Source organism: Humulus lupulus, chromosome 5 (genome assembly GCF_963169125.1).
Source record: "Humulus lupulus chromosome 5, drHumLupu1.1, whole genome shotgun sequence".
Classification (NCBI taxonomy): domain Eukaryota; kingdom Viridiplantae; phylum Streptophyta; class Magnoliopsida; order Rosales; family Cannabaceae; genus Humulus; species Humulus lupulus.
In genome coordinates, this window is record NC_084797.1 from 60,368,653 (window position 1) to 60,373,796 (window position 5,144).

The 5,144-nt window shown below is 35.1% G+C and overlaps 1 long non-coding RNA gene across 1 annotated transcript; it reads left to right on the forward strand.

Annotated features, from left to right (window-relative positions):
• Window positions 1-1,231: 1,231 nt before the first annotated feature.
• Window positions 1,232-4,685, forward strand: LOC133780429 (uncharacterized). Its single transcript, XR_009869308.1, has 3 exons — window positions 1,232-1,608; window positions 1,691-1,769; window positions 4,445-4,685. It is a non-coding gene; the product is annotated as an uncharacterized LOC133780429 (long non-coding RNA).
• The last annotated feature ends 459 nt before the right edge of the window (window positions 4,686-5,144 follow it).

A 5,144-nucleotide genomic window follows, 5' to 3' on the forward strand; every position in this document is an offset into this window, starting at 1 on the left:
CAAGGGTCATGGAATGAGAAGCTTCCACTAATAGAGTTCGCTTACAATAATAGCTATCATGATTCCATCAAGATGGCTCCGTATGAGGCGTTGTATGGAAGGAAATGTCGATCACCGATTCATTGGCACGAGACCGGTGAAAGAAAGTTTCTCGGATCGGATGAGGTTGATCAGATTACTGAGGACATCCGACGGATAAGGCAACGCTTGCAAACTTCGGTTGATCGACAACGCAAATATGCTGATAGACGCAGGAGACCCCTGGTGTTTGAGGTTGGCGATAATGTGCTGCTGAAGGTAGCTCCGCTACGAGGGCCTATGCGATTCAGAAAGAAAGGAAAGCTTAGCCCAAGGTTCGTTGGACCTTTCGAAATCATAGAGAGGGTCGGGGAAGTAGCTTATCGTTTAGCTCTTCCGCCCGCCCTGTCTAAGGTGCATGACGTGTTTCATGTATCCTTATTGAGAAAATACATGCGTGATCCCTCGCATGTAATCAGCTATGAGCAGCTGAGCGTGGATCCTCAACTCATCTATGAGGAAAAACCGGTCATGATACTAGACCGAAAGGAAAAAGTGTTGAGGAACAAGACGGTGCCATTGGTAAAGGAGCAGTGGTGTAACCATGGCATTGAAGAGGCAACCTGGGAAATAGAAGACAAGATGAGGGAGCTGTATCCTCATTTGTTTTAAGTTTCGAGGACGAAACCTTTATAAATTGTAGGTATTGTAACGTCCTGCATTTTCGGGTACCTTTAAACGACTCGGGTCGGGATTTTTCCCCCGGGTTAAGAATATTATTTTAAATAATATTATATTTTGTTTGTAAGTATTCCATGAGTTATTGCTAGCCAAAATATGAATTTTGTGATTTTAAAAGTCAAGATAAGACTTTCTGTCCTGGACCGACACAAAAATCCTGATCGGGTAAAAATCTCGGAAAATAAAATGAAAAATCATGGTAATTATATTTTGGGCATAAAATACATTCATAAAAGTTAAAGTTTGGTCAAAAATAATAAACCTAAAATAAAATGGAAATTTTAGGGCATTTTGTGTTAAATGCCTAATTTTACCGAAATGGGGAATTTTATTCCATGAATGGACCTTAGGTTAAATTTTATTATGTGATTAATTAAATTAAATGTGAGAGACATTTAATTTAATTAATTAATGTTAAGTTTGGTGATTAAAACTCAATAAGAGTGAAAAAATGTGTCAAAAGTCAATTTGGACTTTTCTTCTTTAAACCTTTATTAACCTTTATAAAAAAATAAAAAATAAAAATAAAAAAATTAATGGTCACATATATGGAAAATGGTGGCTGGCCATGTGCTATTTTAGAGTGGTGTGAACCCAATTTTATAAAATTCAAATCCCATTTAATTAAGAAGTCAAGTGGGCAAGTGGGTAGAAAAGCACTCAAGTGTTTTGTGATATTTTGAAGAGTTGTGTGAGCCATTCTAACCCCCAAATCCGACCACTCTCCCTCTCTCATTCACTCTCATCTGATTTTTTAAGACTCTCTCAAGTGTTCTCTCCATTTTCAACCCCAAGAACACCAAAGAAACTTGGAAGCTAAGTCTTGGTCTAGGAAGGGTTTTCCCTAAGGTAAAGTTTCATTAATCTAGACTTTTGTCAAGTTTTAATCATAGAGTTTCGAATAGCTAATTACCTATGTTGTTGGAGGAAGTTGGTTAGGGTTTTTGAAAGGTTTTGAAGGAGTCAAAGCTTATAGGAAGGTCCAAACCTTAAGCAAGAACACCAAAGAGGTAAAAAGTTTACTTTTGATGATTTTGTTGTAGGGTTTTTAGTTTTAAGCATTATTTTGTATATCTAATGCTTAGAGTTTCTTGTTGATGATGTAATAAGGTTATGGTAGTTGTTTAATAATTTTTATGATGCATGTGTATTGATTTTTGAAAATGGGAACCAAAACCCCCAAGGGTTTTGTAGGATACCCTAAAACAAAACATGTTTTGAGCTGTGACTTCCAAGGGGTCAAGCAGCCACTGTATATTGTTTTTGTAAAATTAAATTGTACTGTGATGTTGTTGAGATTGAGTACATAAAATTGAGCTTTTGAAACACAAAAAAATGTTTAGAAATGAGTAAGTTATGCTATTTCAAAGATTAGGTAAAAAACTGTTTTTTCGTATTCTTATTTTCGGAACCAAGTTTGGACAGCCACTGTATAGGGAAAATGAACCCAGTTTTTTCTAAAATTTTGTGGACATATTACTGGCATAACCTATTATTCCACTGTAAAATTTGGTAAGAAAATATTGAACGGTTTGAAAGTTATTAACTGTCAAAGTTTGGAAAAAATAAGGACTTGAAAATAAGGTCATTTTTACCTCATTGTTGGAAAATGATTTCACCAATCAAAAATGCTCATTTTGACCTAAGATTTTACAAAGGGATAAATGGCATAACAAAAATGGAATTGGGAAATTTTGGAAACAATTGGGTAAGTAAATTTCAAGTTATGAACTAACGAAGTATGTAGTTAAAAATGTGAAAATTAGGTTTTTCACACTTAGTGTAAAAATGAGATTTTGGAACATAAGGTAAAAAGTAAAATTTTGCTTATTTCAAGATATAAATTGGTAAGTCTTGAAATCATATTTTCACTAAAATTATCCCTTTGAGTTTAAATGAATTATTTTTATTAAAGAGTTTTTATTCTTTTTAAAAATAAGAGATTTAATTTATTAATAGTTAATAAATTAAAAGAGGGTTTAAAACCCTATATTTTGAGAAATATAATTAAATAAATTATTTTCCTAGTAAGTAAAATTGATTAATTGCTTTTGGAAAATTAATTAGTCAAGATGAGAAATTTATAACGGTTTTCCTAATTAAGACAAATTAGGCAATTTTCTTAAAACGGTTTTTAGATATTAAAACCTTAAGAAAAATAAAAGGAAAATTTAAAGAGTTTATTTTCTTTAAAAATAATTAAGGAATTTATTTGTATTTTCTGGATATAATACCGGCTAAAATCTTACATATTTTAACCGACTAGTCGAAAGTGCGGGTTAATAGCGATACCTGGAAAGAATAAGATTTTTAGCGGATTGTGGGAAATACCATTGTGATACCCGAGCCTAGGTATCGAGACCTTAGGATAGGTCTCCCCGAGACTTAGGGTTTAGTCTCGAATATTTTGTATAACTTTCCTTAATAGGTTTAAAACCAAATAAGGATTGTAAATCCTTACAAATGACTTTTATTAAAATAACCAAACTGCCCAAAATAATAATAATGAATTATGAGTGCCATAATTAATCCGAGTATACTGTATGGATAACTACAGTATTGGCTAAGCGTAACTGGACTGAACGTTGGAGGGTGAAAACTTGCTGAGCGCTAAGGACTCCAAGTAAGTCAACTTATATTGTATGGCTGCAACATGAAATGATTATTGTCTTGTATGTTAGTATAGGGATACATGCATATACATAGGCTGTCATAGAAAGTTGCTTAGAGACGTTAGTCTAGTGAGTGCTGATTTAGACAATATGAACGGTAGAAGTTCGTCATATCCTAGACGGTTGATCCCCGTCACACTGCTTGATTTTATTTATGTCCGGTTCATTACCGAGACGAGTGGCCATGAGATGAGGATAAGCTGGTTAAACCTAGGGGCGCCAAGATAAATGGGACCTAGGGGCCCTCATGCTTACTTAATCATTGGACGGTCAGAATCCGAGCAAGTGCTCTGATAAGTTATTCCCGGATAGCAGCCGTGAATATTGGCCATTCCGTGAGAGTGCCTAGATATACTAGGGGTTGCCAAGATAGAGTGAGGTTGAACACCCTCGGGGCAGCTGCTCACCAGCACCACTGATTAACATAGAAGTCTCCATAAAATCGTGTAAATTGGATTACACTCTTGAATATGTAGCAATGCCCTAGGTAACACGATAATTACCCTTGATGAGAATATTTATTGGCTAGATCTTAGTGTGGGGACTTAGTTCTCTTTTACAGATTAGCAATTATGTTGGAGGGCGCGTTACGCATGAATTGTTGGAAATTGTCGAGCGTTGGTCTCGAATTATAGTTGTGATATAATATATCTGCTTGCTCTGGGATTTTCTGAGTGCAGGGATATAATTGTTGATAAGATGTAGTTGTGATATAATATATCTGCTTGCTCTGGGATTTTCTGAGTGCAGGGATATAATTGTTGATAAGATATAGTTGTGATATAATATATCTGCTTGTTCTGGGATTTTTCTGAGTGCAGGATTTTTATCTAGTTACGAATTAATTTATCATTGGTTATCAGGCATGACCATAAGTTTGCCAGGACCCTTTAGCATTCTTGAAATTGATTGTGTAGGGTCCGGATGGGTCCGGATCCCTATTTCTCTATCTGCTTTGTTTGGAAGTTGATCTTACTAAGCGTTTTCGCTTACCTAGTTGTTTCATGTTGTAGGTAAGAGCAAGGGCAAGGCAGAGTAGTGAGCGCTGGAGTCTTCCTTGCAAATGTACATGTGGACCGACCTTTTGGGAAGCCTTTTTATTTTTGGAAATGTTGTGTAATTTTCCTAAACTAGGCTCACTCTAATCTTTGTAAAACATGTTGTAACTAAATGTTAAGTATGGCCATACGACTTTTTAAAAAAAAAAAAATTCTATGGGTTTTTGAGACATTTTGTTAAATGAAAACATTTATATTTCCGCATTATCGAGTCTTGAAAATCCGGGTCGTTACAGGAACTCTTCTGGTTTGTGAATCTTGTCTAGAAGGAAAAATGACCAAACACCATTTCTCTGCAAAAGGCAATAGAGCTAAAGAACCTTTGGAGCTTGTACATAGCAATGTCTGAAGTCCAATCAATGTACAAGCAAGAAGTGGGTATGATTATTTCGTCACTTTTATTGTCAATTACTCAAGATATTGTCATACTTACTTAATGCTTAGGAAGTCATAAAAATTCGGTAAGTATAAAGAATTCAAAGCTAAGGCTGAGAAGCAACTAGGTAAGACTCATAAAACACTTCGATCTGGTCAAGGTGGAGAATATTTGGAGTTATAATTCAAAGATATTGTTGCTGGAGCATGGTATTCTATCCCAACTCACAACACCAGGAACATCATAGAAAAATGGTGTTTCTGAAAGAAGAAGAATGAC